Source organism: Argiope bruennichi, chromosome X1 (genome assembly GCF_947563725.1).
Source record: "Argiope bruennichi chromosome X1, qqArgBrue1.1, whole genome shotgun sequence".
NCBI lineage: Eukaryota > Metazoa > Arthropoda > Arachnida > Araneae > Araneidae > Argiope > Argiope bruennichi.
In genome coordinates this window covers 45,573,170-45,597,219 of record NC_079162.1, presented here as the reverse complement: position 1 = coordinate 45,597,219, position 24,050 = coordinate 45,573,170, and the positions used below count along the sequence as shown (strand labels likewise).

The 24,050-nt window shown below is 30.2% G+C and overlaps 1 long non-coding RNA gene across 5 annotated transcripts in view; it reads right to left on the bottom strand.

Annotated features, from left to right (window-relative positions):
• The window catches only part of LOC129958091 (uncharacterized), a 157,157-nt gene that overhangs the window by 12,080 nt on the left and 121,027 nt on the right, over positions 1-24,050 (bottom strand). For 4 of the 5 annotated variants that reach the window (XR_008783133.1, XR_008783135.1, XR_008783132.1 and 1 more), the window contains 2 exons: positions 7,064-7,154; positions 3,382-3,444 (listed from right to left, as the gene is read on the bottom strand). This is a non-coding gene — a long non-coding RNA (uncharacterized LOC129958091). Of the gene's footprint in view, positions 1-3,381; positions 3,445-7,063; positions 7,155-11,996; positions 12,129-24,050 lie in introns of those variants that run through there. The other variant, XR_008783134.1, reaches the window with a different exon arrangement.

The following is a 24,050-nucleotide window of genomic DNA, read 5'->3' as shown; positions in this document are numbered from 1 at the left end:
TGCGTTGAAGAAATGATTAAGAAGAACCGAATATTCATCATCACGACATTGTCAATGCATTTTCCTTAAATTTCCTTTTTTCATTTCTTCATAATTACGGGTGGCCTCTTTCTACGATGAAAGCATATAAAAATAGTTGCCCCTCTAAGATGAGCACTTCATCAATGGCGGTAACAACTTTGAAAGATAATCTAAACATTGCATTTCATTGTATAAAAAAGTGCTTTCCTAATAACCATTTCTTTTTTTTTAACTGCTTATCGGAATTTAGCTTCTGGTTACCTTTCGCATATTTTAAGATGTACGAATGGCATCAACACGTTTGAAACATCGCGGGAAAGATGGAATTAGTTAATTGTAAAAATAATCAGAAATTTCTGCAAGTCTGAAGCATTCTATTAGACATTAATGACTAAGGTGTGCACAAAAATCTATATTTTGAAGCTCTCCTATTTGAGGCATGATATGTATCTGTTGTTCGGGTTCAGAATTAGACAAGAAAAAGCAGTTGTTTAGACAATTTTGCGGACAGTTTTTTAAAAGAACTTCCTTTAACCATGAATTGTTTTTAAGAATTCGATGCTACTATTGTTCTCTTCTACAAAATGTTCGGTTCCATGCAAGAATCTCCTGTTCGGACAAAAAGTTTTCAGCTTTGTCAGAATAATCAAAGTTAATAATGAGATGTATTTTCCGACTGAAACGTAAGACTTTTGTACCTCATAACAGAAATTTCATGTGAATTGATATAGGCAGTTTGTGAATTGCCAACATTTTTTTTACTAGAAATTGATTATTCAAGTTATATTCTGGTACATCGAATAGATCAAATAAATGCATAAAATTTCTTGATGTTGGAACTATGTACATTTAAAAAACGAAGACTAATACCTGTACCTAGTTGGCAGTTCCTATTTGAAAAGCTTTGTGACATTTTTTTCGAATATGACTTGCAATCACATAACATTTTGAAGGCATGAAAGAATAAAAAAAGATTTAATTCTGTAACTTTCTACTATTTTATCGGCAAGTTCTGATACAAACTTCCTTTTTTTGCCCTTTATTTTTTTTGCTATTGTCTATTTTTGTAGCTACCCAAGGGTTTAGTTGGAAGAAATTTGTCATTTTTGTAATTTAAAACTTCCTAAATTTTAAGTTTCAGTAAAGGTCATAATAATTTATTAACATTATACAAACTATAACTAGTTCTTGCTGTAGTAAGTTTTTTGTCTAAGAGACTATAAAATAAAAATTTATCAATTTTCATTGTAAAAATTCCTGTATTGTTATTTATTTTTTAATTTCTATTTAATATGAAATTTATTTCTATATTTGTCATTAAAATATATTCTGAATAATCAAAATCAGTTTTATTTCCCTCTTCCTGTCATTTTCCATATCCTATTACTTTTCTATCTATTTAAAGCATTCACAACATTATTCAGTTTCAAAATATTTTATCAACATAATCTATGCAACGTGGCGTTGTTGAACAAATTATTTGGCTTTGTATGAACATCTAACTCATTATGACCTCTCGTTTTATCCTTTGAGCTGAACCTCGTGATTACGATCGTAAGGCTATGAACCATTTCTTGATAAAACTAGTTATCACTGTATCAGTCAAGATTTTCATATCATCACTAACCTACGCTTTTAGATATTCTATTATCAAGAGTATTTACTTCATGGTAACTGTAAACGAAATGTAACTATCATGATGACATACTGATTTAAATTTTACACAAATGAGGCTTTGTTGACATTATCATATCTTGACTTGCAAGAGATAGTAGCTGTTGTTATTACTTAAAGAATTTGCATCTGCTTTCAGAATGAGTTAACATCTGCTTTAAATTACAATATTAAATAAAGATAAATCGTCACTTTTTTTTATCGATGTATTTCAATTGTCCTAAAGCAAACGATTTTATGATACACGGCATTTTGTTTATGATATAAATATGCAATAGTACTCTGTCTGATTAATACATTTGCATGATTCACATGATAATTCTGTCCTAAAATATGTCAATACATTCTATCTCAAAATATTTTTAATTAATCCTCTTGCTTGACGTAATGCAGATATATATCATATTTCAGTTATTCCATACAATTTGGGGATGACGCTAGTGTAGCTTAATATATAAATAACAATTTTGTCATTGAAAAAATATTTCAACTCATTCTTAAAGCGTTTCTTATAAATAATTCCAGAGTTTTTACAGGAAAAGCAAAATAATCTTTCGGAATATTTCAGTTTGACAAAGATAAACTTGATACGAGTAAAAGATAACAGTATAAAAATAGAAGTTCCGTTTTTACCGATATGTAACAGAAGATGAAGAAGAAAGGTAACAGGAGATTATCCGCTGCAAGAGAATTGCGTAATTCCTGAAACGTTTGAGTACAGGGCTTTAAAAAATATTTCCAGATTATTTCTAGCGGGAAAAATGCTTTTAGCACAGAATTTCAAAAAATAATTTGTTGATCTTTTGTGCAAATAATGAAAATAAATTGATAAGGAATAATTTAATTGCTTTTTTAAATTTATATACGAGAGAAATACACATTAAATAGTTATAAATTTTACTTTTACGAAATCATATTCGTAATGATACAAAGTTATATAAAGAAAACAGTACTTGTTTTTCGTATGCATGACGCAATAAAAATAACCATGCAATGAAGTATTTATGATACAACTATATCGTAACAATTTACCAAATTTCTAAGTGCAAATTTTATTTTTAAAATGCACCTACTTCTGCCATAGCTTGGCACTTTTCATTCGAATATTATATTATATATATATATATATATATTCGTTAAAAGAAATAGTGGCATATATTAGGTAAGGATTCTTTCGAATCAGTGGCGTAGGACTTTAGGACAAGGGGGATTTAAAAGCGTCAACGTCAATTTGGGGGACGCCGAAAAAACAAGATGCACTTATTTCCCCTTTTTTAAACCCACCTATTATGGCGGAGGTGTCGAAAAAATTATACTGACCTCCTCCGGACGCCACTTAGTTTTTCTGCGCCACTGTGTAAAGTGAATATTCACATGAATTTCCCTTATTTTTTTACCCTAATTGCACTGATTAATTATTACTTTTTTTCATGACTACCTATATTATTCACTTCATTACTGATTGCATGTAATCTAGGTCTGAACTAGTATAAAATTCTGCACCGTAATACGTTGTCATCTTCCGTTCGAGTCAGGATAATCATTCGAAATATTGTACCAAATAATACAAAATTATTTTTTTTTAATTATTAAATTATTAAAATTTATTAAAAATTAAAAAATTAGTATTAGCATTCTTTAAGAAAATTATTTTAAAAAGATAATTCAAATATCTAAATTACTTACCATTGAAGAAAATTCTAGATAATGTAAGGTTCCTTAAGAGTTTGGAGCCGTGGTAAAAACAATCTGCAATTGTGAAAAAAAAATCAGAAAAGAGAAAAGGAAAAAAATGAACTAACGAAACAATTTGTACAATTTTCAGTAAAATACGAACAATTAAATTACCGTCAATTTTCTATTTCAAAATGAAACGTAGTTTTATTTTGAAATAAAAAATAACGTGTTTTACGTCATTTAATTTGCCAAAAATACTTCCTATTATATTTCAAAATATTTTATTCGAAAGAGAGAAAATAAGAAAACACGTGGTTCTAATTATAATTTTACGTTTACAATGTCAGCCATTTTTATTAAGTAAAATTATTAAGTAAAATTACTCATTTTTATTAAGTCCATCTTCTCAAGTTTCAAATGGGGGGAAACAAACGTAGAAGTAGAAAAAAAAAAGCGAAAAAATGAGAAAGAGAATAAAGCTTTTCAATTATTTAATTGTCTAATAGTCTGACCAAATGATTAAATCTACCTACGCAATTATAAAACCAAAAGGAAAAATTAATAGTAAGCGAGAAAGAGATTGTTTCCAAAAATTATTTTAAAATAAATAACAAATAAGGTTTTTTGCTTGTATGGATCATTTTAAATGAATTAGATTGATTTTCAATGAAAGCCTCGTTTTCTTTTTTCGAAAATAACGAAAACAACGCAAACTTTATATACCAGCGGCTACGTTTTTATTTTATTTACATAAGATTTACATTTTATTTTATTACATTATCTATATTATTTTATTATTACATGCATGATATTTTTTTTTTTTCCCTTTTTCGCATACGGTATAAAAATATTGTAATCGTGAGAAGAAAAAAATCACACTAGAGATTTTGATTTATCTCCATATTTCAGACATCTTTGAGTCCAAAAACATTTTTTGGAAATATGTCTGTTTATATATGTGAACTCAAAAATGCTTTGAACTAGATGCATGAAATTTGGCATGTGGTCTTTATAGAACGTTTGTAATTTCTATTGAAATTTGAACGAAATACATTAACAAGAAATTTGTCTGTATTTACGAGTACGAAGAAACATGATAATAACAAAATGTAAACAGCAACATAGATGAAATTTGGCTCATAGATAGACAAATCAACTTTATATTGATGTTGAAGTTCATTATAGATCATAAATCTAAAATCTTCTTTAACATGAATCAACTTTTAAGCTAAATCAATCAACGGGTTGTCCATCTGTCGATCTGCGCATCTGCATAAATATAAACGCGATAACTCAAAAACGCAGCATGAAATTTGATATGCATTCTTGTTATTAAAATTGTAGTTCTGAGTCAAATTTTGATTTCAGTCGGTTTACAAAATGCATACTCTATTTTCTTCACTATACTACGAAAACCGATGCGCGGAACTGTGGAAATAAAATCTGAGCACTAGTGGTATTCACGATCTTGCCCTGGGGGGGAGATAATATTTTTATTAGGTAGTATGTAAGAATGTGTCGGAAGATACCTTCAGCTAGTTATAACATTTCCTACTTTTCAAGAAACGGCGCGCTTACACTTTTTGAAAATAATCGAACTTTCGAAAATAACCGAGATTAGTAACAATGGTCATAAAAAAAATAATAGGGATGAATTTAAACGAGTAAGTTCAAAAGTATTTCTTTAACCTTCTTTGACTCTAATTCATAAACAGCACTAATTATGAGTAAGAGCCGATTTCCATTATGGAATAAATAACAATGTGCACAGCACGGCAAACAGAGCTTCTTGAATTAGCTATTAATGGACCTGGAGCGTGCTGTAATGCACAGTAAAGATTTCGCGATCGGAGGATTGCGTGTTCGATTTTTGATTGCTCTTTAGGTATGCCTGGCAAGTGGGTGTAGCGCACGCTAATTCGGGTCTAAGTTCAAATACCCCCACTGTTCCACGGGAGCGTGGAAAGTGGAACATAAACTCAAGCATCGATTACGTCGTCATCAGTCCGGGGTTTAGAATTACAACTCCACTTCAAAAGAAAATGTTTATCTTTTTGTTCTGCGTGTATTAACTAATCAATTATTGGTTATATAAAAGTGTTTTATGATAACAATATTCAGGTAATTGTTATGTTTTTCCAATATTTGAATTTTTTTCTCGCCTAATTGATTTTGATACTGCCAATTTAATTTTGGATTCCATTGTACATTTTAAAGAATGTAAAGGATGTGGCATTACTGCAAAAGATAATACAGTATACAATTAGATGTAAGAAGGCAAGAAAGGCATGGCCTATGTTACAGTGAATTCAGAACTATTAAAAATGATAAATATACATTTGTATTTTTAAAGCTTTTCGGCCAAAACTTATTTCATTTTATTCTATCAAAATGTAGTAGTTACTTCTCATAACTGTAGAAAATATTTAATTTAGACAGATTTCAGTTTAAAATATAAGTTCGGTTCCAGTTCTCTTTTTAGCTACAAATATTTATATAAATATGCAAATTTTATTGATAAATGTAATGCATTTTAAAAGCTTAAGAATTTTAAGCAACTAAAAATATTGCCTATTGGTCGTTTACTGTAATTTTCATTTATGATACACAGTCTTTTTCATTAAGTAATTGAAAGCCATTTAGTGGTAGTGGCAGAATTAACTAATGGACTACCTGCTGTTTTTCTGTTTCAACCAATCACCAACAGAACTCTGACTGTAAAACGACCATTTCATATAACACTTATTTTCAGATGGTTATTTTAACATCATAGCATGGATGATTTGTACTTGAAAACATACCTTTAAATCCTTAAAGTATTCCACCAAATATGTATTAGTTTTGCTGAGTCATTTTTTTTTCTCCCAAAGAATTTGCATCGAACGCCATTCGAATCTCATTTGCTCTGCTTCGAAAACAAATCATCTGCACTTTTTGTTTTCAATTTACATCACAGATGCTTTATCCGGGCATAAATAACAGAAGGGAAACAATTCTGACTCATGTGATACAAGTCAAATGCACCCAGCTGATTCAATTTTTCAGACTCTTTTGTACATCTCGAAGGAAAAAAGAAGGGGGGGGGATCGTAACAACAAAATAAGAGAATAAAATAACTTGATAAAGAGATGTTAGATGCCATGTGACTATCGCATCATGTAAGCAGATTTCATTATCAATAAGGTATAAAAAATAGTGAATGTAATCATGCGCAACTGAATTGCTTTAATTAAAAAATGTCTTATTATTCGACAGATAAAAGGTTTTCGTATAGACATCTCCATTTCAAAAATAAGATTTTTGAAGCAGAACTTGCTTTACGGGATGCTATATTTTATTGTTAAAACACTATAAAGCTAAACTTTGAAAATTTGCTTTTTCCAGAGACCAGAGTGCAATGATTTACATAAGAAACAATTTCAGATTCCAATTACGAGTACCCTAATGAAGCCCAACAATTACATCATTTCAAAAAATTAAAGTATAAAAATAAATTATCCATATTATATATAGGGCGACATGTAAAGTTTGAATAAATCATTCCAACTTTTACCAGAAATTAACTCCATAATCACAAAATCAATTGAATCACTAAATGTAAGAAGTCATGTCTCATGTCTTTAATTTTTAAAGGAATTTTCAAGCAGGGATGATAATATGACGCTCTATGTTATAAAAGATTAAGTCTCACCTGTAGCTGCTGAGAGCTTTATGTTCATCCAACTGCAAAGTAGTCTTAATGGCTACAATGCGCAGGAGCATGGGGCGGCGGTTTGCAGATGCTGAAAAAGAAACAAGAGGATAAAAAAGAATCTTATAGGAAATATTTCGTGACAGTCAGACTGTACACAATGGACCATTATGTGATCAAAATTTATTACAGAAAAACTTGAAAGTAACAACATAATCTATTTCAAATGGTCATCCAATCCACGTAAAAAGAAAGTCTTAAGTCTCCAAAGCAAGGGAAAGAATGTTTCCAAAGAAAAATAAATTGATTCTAAATTACCAAATACCATAAATTCTCTCTGCACGTAAAAATCCTATAGCCTGAAAAGTTCGCATTATAACTATGATAGACAAGATATTGTGTTGTAATATAATTGATTGACAAGATATTGTGTTATACATTGTAACTATGACAGTTAGATGGACAAGAGTTGGTACCCAACTTTAGCTTCTAAAATGGAGATGTCTTCAAAATTTGAACCAAATCCTCACTGATTTTACTCTGTCGATATACACATTTGTATGCAAGTAAACGCATAACAAATGCATGCTCTGCTTTCTTCATTATACTACGAAGTACAAAGCGCCCATGTACGAGGCTCTAAAAATAAAATTTTGAGCACACGGGGCGTTTACGACCTTGCCCAAGGCCTTCCGTTTTTATATGGGTAGCAGGAGTATAACACCTTCAATAGGGAGCATGCAAGAAAATTTAATGGGGACCACTTTCGCTGGTTCTATTTAGCGATTCAAATAGCTCAACTATCAATTATTATTAACCAACATTTCTAAACAAGCCTATAATAACAAGTCATTCATCTATTCTGCATGAATTTCAATTTTGTCAATGAGTGTGACTGGTATTCGGTATGCATGACATCGAGAAAAGCGGTTTCTGGTCATGCTTTTGTGTTGGTGTTTTTATTTTTCTTCATCTCATTTTTTTTTTTTTTTTTTGCCAATATATATTTTATTATAAATAATATTTTAAAACATACTTTGAATCTCAATAATTTAAACTAATGCGCTCAAACTTATTACTGGAATACCCTTATAGTTTACGTATACTTTAGCTGTCATAATAGCCGATATTATAGCCCGAGGGTTACACAAGGTTTTCCCTTTCATGAAGAAGTAACTTGACCTTGAGAAAAGAATCGATGACCGTTTACTTTCATTTCACATTCCATTATTACACGCTTTTTTTTTTCTTCTTTTTTTACAATTGATTAACAGACTTAAAAGAAAATAAAGAGAAACAGAAACAAAAGATCAGACTTTCCTTAGGTGATACCTTTTCTCATAAGCAAAAAAAAAAAAAAAATGAAAGCATCCATTTAATGCCGATGACGCCAAGTACTTTTTCCGTATTAGTCATTTAATCATCTGCTTGTTTAAAAAAAACAATCGCAAAGGCAAGATTGGAACAATTGGTTTTTGCAGGTGGTAAGAGATTTTCTACTCTTTTAAGTTAAGTTTATTTTCTATTTTGAGATGCTTATATAATTATCTTAAAAATGATATTTTTTAAGAATATATATAAAAAAATATATTCATCAAATATTCTGATTTTTTTTTATTTCGATACACAATTATTTAATTTCACTCCAGATAGTGAGCTAATTTTTAAAAATCAATATTATTCACTCGCAATTCATTTTTAAACTGAATCCCCTGTTTTTTTAAAGTAATTTTGCAAATTTTAAATATACAAAATTCTTAGTAATCAAAAAACTTCTTCCAAACTTCTAAAATATATTAAAATTTTTAATCTACATTTGGATCTGTCACATTTTATTTCAGATGTGCAACTAACAAAAGCAGATGCGAAATATTATATTGCAGGTCGATTGAATAGAGAATCCTTTTTTCCTTTTATTTTAAAATTCTATGTATAAATTCAAATTTTCAATGAAATGTAATGATATTTTCAGTTTTTTGAATTCTGAAAAGTTCTTTTTCCTGTCTCTAAAAAGGCTTAGAGCTATTGAAACACAGAAAGCAAGGAAAGAGAATTAAACTTTTAAGATATCAGCTGATAATTAATTGCTTTTGTTTATAGATTTACATCACCCAGCTTATACACATTGATCAATATTGCACAATATTGTGGTATATCATATTATCTAATATTCAACAATATTACGAATATTGTTTAATATCATATAATATTATACTAGTACAATATTGTATATGTTGCTACCGGGAATTTTTGTCGAGTAAGCGCTTTTAATGAATCCAAAGGACTCAGTGGCCAAACGCCCTTACTGATATAAGATTAGATATATCTAAATTTAAATCATATTATCTAAGAGGGCTTGAAATCTAATATCTGATCTGGGCAAGGGCGTGAGAATTGCATTTTTTTTTAATGATTGGTTGCATTTAAATGATTCGAGATATTATCATTCGTTCAAAAATCCTTGATCATCAGTCTTGTGCGCCATTTTTATTAGCACTTTTCGATGACCTCTCTATAATGTCGTATGTTATATAAGTTTTGGACGATGAGATACAAAATTCAACTGATATCCTCATTATTTTATCTCAATTCAGAATCATTTGGTATTCGAAACAAAATAAAAACTGGTTTCAGAGTGAGACATAATTTATCAAATCCCTTTTTCAAGAAGATGTAAGCGACATTTATTATATACTAGCCGCCTTTGGCGACCAGCCGGCTCCCCAATCTTAATGCTCGTTAAAATTTTAATAATTAAATATTTTATGTAATTCCTACTTTAATAGCTTCTTCATCAAATATTTTATAGCTTCAAATTTTGATAGTCATGTAATTCACTCATAATAATATAAAGTCCTTCAGCCATAACATAATATGTATCTCTCTAATTTTCTGTTACCCCTCGTAGAATTTATGCTTTAAATTAAAGTGTAAATGATTAATCTGCAATTAATATAATAATATTTTTTACTGAAACAAAGCATTTTTTTTAATAATATGATTACTGATAATAGAGTCACTGAGCGTTTAAACTTTATGGGCACTAAAGAATATCTTTCTTAATTTATGTAATATCTCAAGAATTTGTCAACAAAATTTTCTCAGATTCATCATGAACAGATCGATTAATGAACAATGTTTCATTTTAAATGCATTAAACACTAAGAAAATAAAATGAATCGTTTAAAATAATCGGTCTAAAACAGGTTTAAAAAAACTACTTAAAAAACGATGTACTTAAAACTATAAGCATATACAAAAAATATATAACTAACATAAATACAATTTACTTGCAAAAGCATGCAACTAACCTAAAAATAATTTAAATCATCCGTTGAAAGTGGTTGTCATGATAACAATCAGAACAATGCGCATGCGTGAATTTTCTTCGCCAGTTAGGTAACGCAAATGCGTGAATTTTTCTACGCCAGTTGGGGTAACGCTATGCAGATTATACATTTTTAATTTCCTTTATTCTGTGTTATTTTAATTCAAAAGTACTTCAGAATGAATCTGAAACATGGATTAATTAACAATGTTTAATTTTAAATGCATCAAACATTAAGAAAATAAACAGAATCGTTTAAAATAATCCGCCGAAAAATATTAACCCTAGCCTCATTACTGTTGGAGAAAAAAGGAATGAAGCCTTACTCATTTGGCGGTGGGGAAAATGGAAGATTTTTTTTGGCGGGAAAGTTAGTTTTTAATTAATAATTAAAATTCTAATTAAAATTTCAAAAAAAGGGACCCCAGGTGCACATTCCCGACCTCTAAGCTATACGTGTACTAAATTTGATAGCTGTATGTCAAATGACCTGGCTTGTAGAGTGCCAACACACACACACACACACACACACACACACACACACACACACACACACACACACACACACACACACACACACACACACACACACACACACACACACACACACACACACACACACACACACACACATTGAGCTTTATTATAAGTATAGATATAGATATAGATAGATTACATACTCTTGTATCTTTGAATAATCACTACTCTTAATAGGCACATTTAACATTCATTTCGAATGATCGAAAATGTTAATCTTCAATAGAAAATTTCGTTGATAGCTATTTATAGCAATACTGAACCAGGAAATTAAAACCAATTAATTGGTAAAAAGCTAAAGGTGCAATTAGCACAAAAACATATGAGATACTGACATCCTCACAGAAATCACTGAAAGTTAAAAAAAGAAAAGAATGCACCAAAACTTGGAGGGGGGAAAAAACACGTTAGAGCTCTAGTTTAAGACTCGGAATTAATTCACCGGTTTGAGAATTTTAAATTCTAATTTTTTTCGGTAAAGATTTTATAAGATAATATAACCTATTACCGGCTACTCCGATCCGCCCGAAGGCAAACGGAAAAATCCGAATGACCGGACCACCGCAATAGCAACACGGGCGGGAATTGTGGTTGAGTCCGAAAGACCATCACTGGCCACGGTACAACCCTTCCCTTGGGAAATACGTGCCGTCATTGATGGGAAACAGCCGACTCCCTTCTTTTTCTATACCCACAAGGATGGCGAGAACCAACCACCATACATTAAGCTCCTCATCCTCCATTATGAGGTGCCCCCAATGGGAGTATAAGAAAATATAAATGAAACTTAAGAATATCTAAATAAATTATTATAAGTATCTACCTAGAAATGAAATACAAGTAAATTAATATACTAGATCCAAAAAAAAAAAAAAAAAAAAAAAAAACCCACACTCTTATTTAAATAGGAACACATGCAATAAACTTTGTTTCTTGTGAACTTATGTGCCTTAAAGTTAAAGTTTTTATGTAAAGCATACGATTCCACGGTATCAGCCGAATTAGATGCTAACAATAGTAATTCATATGATGTCATAATAAATGCAATGTAACTGACAGTTTTCTTACTCTTAATTGCGATGTCACATCTTTTCCCCGACTAAAATATGGGCAGTAGTTTCCGAAACAGAACAGTTACAGCGCGCTTGAGGTGGGTCATGTGAGCACAAAAGGACTCCAGTGCAACTTATTACATCTTCTTTCTAGAATAAAAATATCAAAAATTAAGCTTTAATAAAAGCGCCAAGCTTACTGTAGCACCCTTTCTATCGAGCCGCCGATATTCGATTGCTTCAATATGCTGACAATTGGAAATATATTTAAGATTGCATATATTTAGGAGCACTATTTAATGATCTTCACATTAAAATCTATTAAAAGAATATAATTTTCAAAATGTATATCATAAGTCAATAATGATTAATGCAATCTGAGCGAAGATTAGATTGGACTTCGCTAGACACTGGTGACTGACAAACAGAAAGTTCAGTATCATGTGACTATATCCGGTGATTCATATGGCACTTATGTCATTTGTGATGTCTTCACATTTTATGTTTATTTGTTTGTAAATTTACTGAGATTATAAAACCAAAAGACTTGACATTTCCCAGTTCTATAAAGCTAACCTTCAGTTATAATCAATTGTAATTCATTCCTAAATGTTTCTGTTACATAATTCTAGCTCATTGCAACTTTATATAACCTTTTTTATCACTTTTTAAAATTTCAAATCTAAAAAGAAAACTTAAATAATACTATTTTAAAGTCAACATCTTGATAGCTATATAAAAAATGCTTCATTAAATAGGATGAAAAAAACCATGAAATTCTGTTTATGAAAACAGCGTTGAATTCATTACTTTTTCGTGAGTTGATGGGGCATTTATTTTATTTAAATCCACTCAAATGGAACGCAAAAAAAGAAGAAAAATAAATTGTACTAGAATTTAATTTCGAAATTAAAATTTGGTTTCTTACTCGGTGATGCTTTTTACTTAGTAATCAACACTCATTAATAGCAATTTGTTATTAATATAGAAATAAAAACGAAAATGTCTTACAAAATACGCTTTTATAAATACTATATAAGACAGAAAATATTTTTTCAGCAAAACTGTGGAATGAAAATCGTAAAAGCGTGAAGTGCTGATAGAAGATCTCTAAATAAATTGGAAATTTAATCACATTTATAATATATTTTTTTTAAGTTTGAATGAGTGTTTAGGAATTTTGATTTATATGATACTCATTATGGTTTAATTTTCTTGTAAGTGTTAACTTCATTGCTTTAAACTTTAACGATATTCCCTTTCACAGTTTCACAATTTTATAAAAGAATATTTAACAATCTTAACCGTCATCATTTTATAAAAAAAATATTTTCTACGATTTATTCGCATGTTTCTCAAAAGTTTTTCTTTTTATTATTATTTTCTACTTTTCCGTATTTAACATATTTGAAGACTCATTAGAAAATAGTAACTACAAATTTAGTTGATTATTATAAAAAATAATTCGAATTCATTAATCAGGTGTCTTTCATATAGCATTCAGTTTTAATTACATTTTATTAGCTAATAATTAAGCCATCGAAATATTAAAATCTGCATTGGAAATAATGCACAATTGTACAAAATGTCAAAATTGTAGTATACTAGGAAAGGAGTTAAAATCACTTACAGTTTTCCATTTTCATTAACATGAAATTATTGAACATAAAACAAGTCAAATTAAATAAAAAAGTGATCAAAAATGAAATGAGCTGCGGTAAGATATTAATTACAAGATATCTTAAGTAGCATGAGAAAATTATACTTTCTTTATAAACTTGACTAAAAGCTTATTCGATCACTCAATTTTCCAGCAATAAGCATGTTCTTGTTTTAAAAAAAGAAAGAAAGAAAAAAAGAGCGAAAATTTATTTTAGCACTTAATATAAAACGTATTTATACTTAATATAAAACACTTAAATATACTTAATATAAAACACTTAAATACACTTAATATAAAACACTTGTTGTTGTTTGTAATGGCACTTGCCATAGACAAGCTCACTGACGAAGTCAGGGATTTTAAGCCAAGGGAGCGTCTCTTGTTTTAGTAGCGCCAACTAGGGCCAAGAGTACGTCTTAGCTACTCACGCATCACATTCGCTTGCACAACCCCTTTTTACAGGGGGGCACATTCACACATCTCAGAGATAGAACGGATGAAGAACAACCATGCCCGAACCGGGACTCGAACCCAGGACGCCCAGGTCACGGGGATGACGCGCTACCCCTATGCCAGGACGCCGGCATAAAACACTTAAATATACTTAATATAAAACACTTAAATACACTTAATATAAAACGTATAAACCTTAATATAAAACGTAAATCAAATCTTCTTAAGTTCAAATCAACTCCTTTCAAAAGTTACTACATATGAAGAATGAATTGAAAAATTGCTCCAAATTTTTTCTTCATATCTGTTATGCTTCAAACATAACTGTACGAAAACCGTTCTGGTATTTAACTCGTATTTCGCTCAGAACGAGTTCCCTCAACCGTTTTCAAAATCGGCTTTAAATTGTAGGGCGTTCAGGAGCGTCAACTCAGAATCACCCCTCTACTCGTTATGAATTGCACACTTTACATCAAACCACCTTCGCCAAAATCATATGATCCTTTTATTCTCTTTTTACTTTTATCCTACTGTTAAAGATATCCTTTATTCTTTAAGTTCGGTTCAGTTATATTAACGTCCCGTTTTAAGGCTCCTAAGGCCATTTTAGGACGAACCTCATTATTCTGAACCGCGGTCAGATGACGAGGACAACACCTGAGCTGGCATCCGCAACACCAAATTTCCGCACCACACCGGTGGGAGGACGTTTGGCCCCGACGGATTTAACACGCACCAGACCTTCTTGCACGGCGGTTCACCGGGTCTCGAACCTGAAATCCTGCGGGTCCGAAGCCGCGACGTTACTACTTTCAACTTACTTCTGAGAAACTAATATTTTGAAATTGTGTATAATATAGTGTGTCTTCAGAGGCAATATATTTTAATATTTTCGGAATTTATTTATTATTTGAATGCTTACTTTTATTTAGTTATGTTTCAAAACGAAGGCACCATTTAGTAACAGACATATAAAAAAGTTGCAACAAGGTTTCATAATAGTTGTGATAATGTATTATAAAATATAATAAAGATTAAAAAAAAGAGAAAATAATAAAAGTAAAAAAAAAAAAAAACCCTTTCTGAAAACAACTCTTTTTTTAGAATATTAAAATATAGAAAAAGACTTTTTTTTAAATCAAAAATCCGGAAATCGAAACAAAAATAGTAAAAGCTTGGGGCGCTAAAAACTATAAGACAAGGAAATTAAACTATAATGAATTTGAAAAGAAAAAATATTCTTAACCATTCACTGAAAACTAAAAATGTGTTTATTATGTCAGCGCTTAATGATTTTATTATTTTAAGCTTTGATTTCCAGATTTTTGATTTAAAAAAAATTCTCTGTTTTAAAATACAATGAACACGTGGGTTTTAAAATCTTTTTATTTTCATTATTTATATATCATAATTTTATTTACTTTTTTTATATTCCAATAACCTTTAAAATTCTTCCCATTCTTAAGAATTTTTTTTAAATAAGCAATAAAATATGAAGCGTATAAAAATTTAATATTTATCTTTGTTAACAAAAAAATTTACTTTATCTCAAAGATCTACTTTTCCAATTCAAAAATTTCTTATTTCATTACATCCGCTTTAAAGCATCATCATTCTTAAAATCACCCCAATTGTTTTCAAATTAAGTAATAGGATATGACGCATAGAAATTTAATGCCAGGAAATGCAATTTATTTAATAACTTTTACACGCTAAATATTTGGATTCCCATTCATAGAATCCTCTATTATCGAATTTTCAAAATATTTTTTTATTATTTTTATTTTAATTATTTATTTATTCGTAACGATCTCTCTTAAAAACCTTATCTTTCCGCTCTCAAATAAACTTCAAACGCTTCGAAAGTAAACGAAATATCACGTGTACAAAATTTACGTTCAAAAATTGATATTTCCTCCTCGCAAAAAAAAAAAAAAAAAAAAAAAAAAGCATTCCATTTCTTGCAAATAAATGTTTTTTTTTTCTTTTTTTCCAAAATACACTTACTACTTTCATTGCTCTTCTAATTCATTATTTATGAAGAATATATTCTTTATTTATGAATTACTTTTTGAATAAGAAATAAAATAATGATGAACAAAAAAAATTATTATTTTTTTTTTTTAAATAAATACTATCCCCTTTCCAGGGAAAAAAAATTTAGTTGATTATATTTCCGCTTTAAATATTTGACTTTCTACTCCTCAAAAATACTCTACTTTTTTTTTTCTTTCATCTCATTCACAACGAGATTCCTTTGAAAAATTACTGAATTGAATTCATGAATGAAAAGAAATGTTCCAAATAAGGAATAAAATATGCCAAATATTTGACTTGCAAAATAAATAATGAGTCAGACACGAAACATTTTAATTTCGACTCTTCAAATACTGTGTTATTTTTTCATTGTATTTTATTTTTATTATCATGGATTTTTTTTTCCTTTTCACTTTTTTTTTCTTATTATTTCCGTGATGAATCTCTTTTAGGATCTCTTTTCTTTTCTTCAGGGAACTCTAGATTGCTTCAAAATAATCAAATATGACAAAAATAAAAACTTTGACTCAAAATTTCAGATTTTGTTTTTGGCAAGAAGCATATTTTGTTATATTCATTTGATTTATCTCTTATTAGAAACCTATAAATTTCCTATCCCACTCATGACCCTCTTAAAATCTACTTCTAATATTAGCTGTGATTTAAAACATATCAAACTAAGCAATAAGATATAAAGAAATATTACAGATATTTCAGCTAAAAATTTAAGAATTTATTGATGATTGTTTGATTTTATATCATTTGATTCAAAGAAACATATTTTAATTCATTCTAACTATTTTAATGCTTTTTTTTCAAAAAAGCTTCCCATTTTTTTTATCCAAATTTCAAAAATACCTCTTCTGAAATCAGTTCAAATGGGCTTCAATCTTTTAAATAAATTATAATGCCATCAAAAATTCCAACTTACAATTTTATAATTCGTTCTAACTAAAAAGCTAGATCAATTTCAAAGTAATTTTTTTAAACTAATTAGAGATGCAGTGACCTAATGATAAATTTTCAAGATCAGAAGATTGTGAATTCGAGATCAGTTATCACTAAAGATTTGCCCGTTATGACGGCCTGGCATACTTTAAATTTACATTTGGCATATTTTCAGTCCACTTGTTGGCATAGCATGGAAGTTTGGAGAATGGCCTCTGGCCATGTTGTCGCTCTCGCCATCTGACCACTGTTCAGTTTTACGTGGGCCGGAATTACTTAATAGCTAACAGCCGTAGACATTTAGAGTAGCTAAACAGAGGCGTCCTCAAGAAGGTCGATTAAAAATTTTATTTTCCTAGTTGCCATATTAATACACTTATAAAAAATATAAACTCTACAAATTATAAAACATTATGATAATATTTACGCTGTAAGGTATAACTGATCAGACGCTTGATTACATTCAATTAGTTATTAGAATACTTATAAACATTAACCGACTGTTTAAATAATACTGTGCGTAAAAGTAGATGTCGGGCAGTCAAGATTCATAACAGATTTATGTATATTATATATATATATTGTTTTCACAAAATTAACAAAATGAAAAAACGTTAAATAAATTATTAACATGTTAAAAATGTCTAACTAAGTTGATCATTTTATTATATTTATCACGTGCGCTGCCTAGGGCCGCGAAATATCTAAAACTGCCGCTTATGAGGCCCGTTCCAAATATCTTTCATGTAGTTTCGAAGTGGGACGTTAATCTGAGTAATGAAACTAATTGACTTTTCAATGCTTAAAAAAAAATTTTCTAGTTTCTTCTCGTGCATTCAAGTTGATATAAGTCGTAAAATCTAGTTTTCATTCATAAATTTCTAAAAGCAGTTTAAAAATAAAGATAAAAAATATTTTAAATATTTGACTGCCCAATAAATAATACACACCAAATATTTGAGTCAAAATAAACAACACATCGAAAGCCAAATATTTGACTTTATTCATTGGCATTATTTTCGCGACAATAATGTTTTTAATATCTACTTCCCCCACACAAATATGCTTCAATTGTTAACGAAATTTGAATAAATATGTTACGGACAAAACTATTTTCTGAATATATATTTTTTTTTTCCAAAAGAACATTTTTCTATCCAAGAAAAATATGTTACTTCACCCTCAAACATTTGACTTTTCTCTCTTCCAAAAAGGAAAAAAGAAAGGGGGAAAAAAACTTAATTTCTTCGCATCCCACTCACGACAATATCCCTTTTAAAAACCTGCTTCCAATTCTCAAATGTTGAAACGCCTCTCAGTTTGACTTAATCTCGACAAACACGATTACGCATCTAAAAAAAGAAGGCAGCCAAGCCAGAGGCAAAGCCCTTCTTCCTCGTTTTTTATCTTCCACCACACCATTGGAGGCGCTGCTCCGAGGTAGAGCATAGCAACCGACTCTTGTGGTCGAAGATCTCCTTGGAAGTTGAGGAGGCATTGCCCTTCATTGATTGGAGAGCCGTCTACAGACCGTCTACCCTCTCGATCGAAGGAAAGAAAGGAAGGATGAAAGAAAAGGAGCAAAAAAAGAAAGGAAAGAGGGGAGATTCACGTGATTAAGTATTGTGCACTGCGGGATATTGAAATACCGCCTTTGGGCTGCCTTTAATAACTCTCCCCCCTTCCTTTCTACATCATTTCGCGACGCCTTTAATGTTTTGGAGGACTTCACTTTCGGAGTTGGATTCCGAGTGATTTTTATCAGTGTTGCGGTTTGTAGCCGTCATGCACCACGACTCCGGAGGTTTCTTTTGTGAGATCTGATTGCGGAGTTGGAGTTGAAGGAATTTAAATATCTTCACACCCTTTTTATTTGTATGCTGCTTTTTATTTTCCATTCTTTAAAGTTGGAATAAAATGTTAGATGGAATTGGGTCCGTGATTCGTTTTGTTAAAGTGTGCGAGGGGTAAATTTAAAAGTTTTTTTTTTCCCCCGACATACCAGATGACTTGTTTTCTGTATTACTTTAAAGATTTTCTGATATGTCTCGAACAGATGAAGAAAAATTCTGCAATATTTATTTAATCCTACAATCCCGTGATTTCCTCGGGCTAGTAGTGCGCGTAACTCTATTATAGCGCTGCATTTAAATAACATTCATTCCATTTAAAAAAGAATTATTTGGGTCTATCTATAAATATTCCATCTAAATTGAGTTTTTAAAATTGTTGCATTTGGAAGGTTAATAAATTCATGACTTTTCATAAAATGTAAAGCACACTAGTCCTCCAACTTCGGCGACTTTTGAAAAGCTTTTTTGCATAAAATTGACGGTTAATTTTAACCAATTTATATTCCAATTTTGCTAAATTCAAATAGAAAGCATCGAAGCTAATTGTTATTTATATGCAATATTGTTATAGCGTCGCTAGAAAATTTGTACGGAAATATAAAAGCGCGATTTCTACGTCGTTCAAGCCAAGAATGTTAATTTTACTCTCGTGTGTATCCAAAAGATAGTTCCATTTTGCTTTCTTAATTAACAAGATATGCGTTTAGTTGGTACAAAATAATGGATGAAAAACGAAATTCTAGTTCATATAACATGTTCATTCAAAATTATCAACATTAACTGCAAGAAATTTCATCGATAAATTCATAAAGAAATATGCTATTGTCATCAGCGTCTCCTTTTCAAACCCCTTTTCTACACACACACAAAGTGTTTCTGGAGTTAAAACAGTTAATTATTCAAAAAAAAAATGATTTAAAATACCTATTTCACAAATTTCAATACATCTTTTTTAATTATGATGTTTTAGGTGATTACTTTTTATTCTGATTATTTGGATAAAATCACGTGTAGGAAAAAGTTTCGCCATCTTATTCACGGTCGGCAATCTTAATGTAAGAAGCTCTGCTATAGATCAGCTACTGTGTAGACAAATTAGAAATTCTGCTTCCTAGTGTGTCATTTCATTGCTCTAGATTGAAGGTTATAAAATGCTTTGTTCTTTTAATACAATGTTACAAACGAACAAAAGATTTGTAAATTTTGTTTCGCCCTGAATGGAAACGTGAAGTCATGATAACTCTATCTCCCACTCCAATTCTAAATTACAAAGAGGGGAAAACTTCACCCAGCTGTGCTAATTACAGACCTTGAGTGAATGATGACAGCTGCCGTCTGTATACTCTGCTCTGTTATTTCCAAATCTAAAGGCGGATTTTCAAACCATATGAATCAAATTGACGTTAAGGGGGGGAATAAAATTCATCCATGGGATAAAGTTCAACATTCCAAATGTCTTAAAAACACTTTTCTACTTTCTCATTTATGAAGTATAGAGAAAATATTGTAATCGTCAAAAAATTCGTATTCAAGATTTTGTCGAATCTCTTCGTATTAGACCACCCTGAGTTCAAAAAACATATTTTTGGCATTGTCATCAAAGTTCCGTTTTTACTTTCACCGTCTTTTACAATCTTTTACCCCAAAAGGAACAAATTTCAAAAGTCATTAAAAAGTAATGATCTTTTTAAACTCTTGCTGCAAGATGAAGAAAAAATGATATGAGTGAATCTGAACAGACTCTTTCGATGACGAATTTAAAAGCATTATGAAACACAGAATTTTGATTATTTTATCCGTGGTTTAAAATATTGTTCTTCATAAAAGAACAAACAGAAATCCTTTTTCATAACTACAAAAGGCTGGAGTATCAGCTCTTGATATGTATTAAAATGAGCAAAACAACGAATATTCTTTCATTATTTAAAAAAAAATTCATATAAAATTTCTAACATCACATTTACTTTGAGAAAACTGGTGTTATTGTCAACGGGCAATATGGCATTTTCATCTCACCAAAGAACATCTGCCACTTTAATTTGACGCTACATTTCTTTTTAAAAAAATTATTCATATTCCTTTTTTTTTTTTTTTCCACCTGTATGTGTGTAACTCTGCACCAAAGAAAGGCACAATGAAAGCACCTGCGTATTTTGAGAACAGATAAATAAAAATGAAATTCGAACACTGTTCGCTCAAAAAGGAAGCTTTGTTAGAAAAAAAAATAACCATCAAGGGGTAAAAAATTACTCATTGTAAAACTGTCTGACACACTCCGTCTGAGGATTTCCGCGTATTCAACACTTTCTTCTTAACAATTTTACCGCTCTCCTGTTAGAAACAAAACAGTGACACATCCAGCTATTTTTGGAACAAAGTGGAAAAAGATTTACTTTGCAGTTTTGGTTTCTGCATGACTTATCTTCCTGTTTCTAAATATCTTTATGCTTGGAGGAAGACTTGAAAAATGTATGTTTATGGACCGAGGAATGTCTGTCTAGTTCACACCCACACGAAATACCACCAGCAGGTGAACAAAATTATATCTTTCTCACTTATGACATTCTCACTTGGCTTCTGAATGATTTCATCAAAAATTTGGGGAATAATTTTTCTCTCTCTCTCCGATTAGATGGCAGAATAGTTGTCACGCATTCTTATTAATTTAAATATTCGAGCATGATGGATATTTTCCTAAATGAATACTCTTTTATTAAGTTAGGTTAGGTTAGGTTCTTAAGGTTAGTTTCAAACTATCGAATATTTTTCTGATGCTAGATATGAAGAATATTTGAATGTTTGTCTGAAGGAAAGACAGAAATATTTCTGTACATGAATGAAAATTTAATATTTTAGAGCAGGAACCTAAAATCATACCATTTAAAATAATTACTAAAAGAGCACAGTTAAGAAAATCATTTCCAAATTTGCCATTTCTTCTACAGTGCTAAAAATCGGTCATTGAACCTGGACCAGTAACTGGAATGAAATATTTTTAAGCAAAATTAATTGAAAAGTCGAGTAAGGTTTTTTTCTTTCTTTCTAAAGAAAAATGGCGCTAATTTTTTAAAAATTCTTTTCAGACTTTAGTTTTTCATTCATTAGTCTATTTTGAAATTTCAATTTACCAGATCAATGAACAGTGATTGATCATCACTGTTTAGTAATTTCTTTTCCGATTTTATTGTACTTCCTTGGAATTAAAGAATAATAAAAAGCAATAAATTCCAAAAGTCATATTTCATTTTATTTAAAATAGTCTCCAAAATAAAATTGAGTTTCCAGCAAAAATGGAAGAAGATTTAAGAAACATTCAATAGTCTTCAAGTATATTATTAAAACTTTGTAATTCAATTTCGATCTAGTAACTGCTGTACAAATTCAACATTCATAAATGTTTAATTAGTATTAGAGAATTCTTCAAAACCAATTCATATTAATGTAAAAATTGGAATAAAGAATTTTGCAGAAGATTTATTTTAGACAGATTTAAACTTCACTTGAAATAGTTCATATAATCATTAGCCTTCATGTTTCAATAATTATGTCTAAACAGTTTTCTCAAATTCCATATATATCATTAGAATTAAATTTACAAATATCACTTGTTTAGTTCTAACATAGGATAATTTATCATCATAAAGTTGTTCTTAATATTGGTTCTTTTTAAGGTAAAGTTTTAAATGAGTGTTTTAAGTTTTTTTGCATGTACATAGGCTGAACCACCATTTTAAAATTATATACTATTCTGAGTTATTAAAATTCAGTAACATATCAAAGGGAAAAATAAAGTCGCCAGGACTATAGAATTCCTGCTAATTCGTATAAATCCCAAAATACTCTTTATAAATAGAATTACCAGTACAAAAGTCTTAAATTGCTTTCTTAGAAAACTATTAAAATTAACCTTCAAACTTGCTATGCTTTCTTAAAATACAGTAATCATCTTTCCATATTTCATTTGAATTGTCGATCGTTCCTGTACAAATGTTTTCTTTTGCACGCGCAGCAGTGCTGCGGAGAAAGCAAATGAAAGGCATAAGGGGAAGAACGTTATTTGGGTCAAGAGCACTCGCAATTTCTAGGAAACAGCCTAAAAGTTAAGCTAAAATAAGAGAAAAAGAATAATAACAATACAAAGATTCGCGTGATGCTTGCTTTCTGCTTATTAACACGTGCACGTGACTGGAATTTGTTGGATAGGAAATGGATTTTCTTCGCTCAAGATGAAAGGTTGGATATTATTTTCTTGATTTGTTTGGTTGGAAGCGCCTCCTTCATAATCGTGAGCTCATGATTTCGAACGGAGTCAATATTAATGGAGTCGTTTTTCATGATGATGAGGGGACTTTCGGTTCCCGAGGGGTGAGAAGTAATAAGACGCACTATTGCAGAAACAGAAGAAATATGGAGTCATCAGTCATTCGATAGAAGACTGATGATGAAGAGAGGAGGTGAGAGAAACGAATAGACATTTTATTTGGACTGCCCATAGAAATCTTCTCCTTACTTGCTTAAGAGGAGGATATTAGATTTCCGTGATATATAGTAGTTTCGGAATACATTAAGTATCTCACAATTTGCTTATTATGGGTAATTCATGTTTATTTTTTCGTTACTAATAATGGTTTAGCTATATATGAAACTCTTAATGAGCAAAAAACGGAGGAGAATTTGGGCGTAGTTAAGCATGCGGGAGTATGCCCTCAATTTATGCATTGCGTATTCGCTACAGCAAAGTGTACCTACGCCTGTATATCTTGCTGAGCATAAGTGATGCAACTCCTACCCTTTGCAAAACAGACCAGCTATAATGCAAACTTTGATATCAGAAAAACGCAGCATTAGAAATAGTTTCAATAACCTTTAGCCAATACAGCTAAATCTCAAAATATGCATTTTGAATATCGTATCCAGTTGCAAAACTGTATTTATTTGAGCTAGGTTACTGCAAATATAAAGACTTTGGAAGAAATATTAATTAGATTTTTTTTTCGAATACATAACGGTTTTGGAAAATCTGAATTATTTAGACATTATAGATTATTCATTCCAAATTTATTTTGTTGCCACTAGTATTTTAGAAATGTATAAAACTGGTTTATTGAAAAATTAG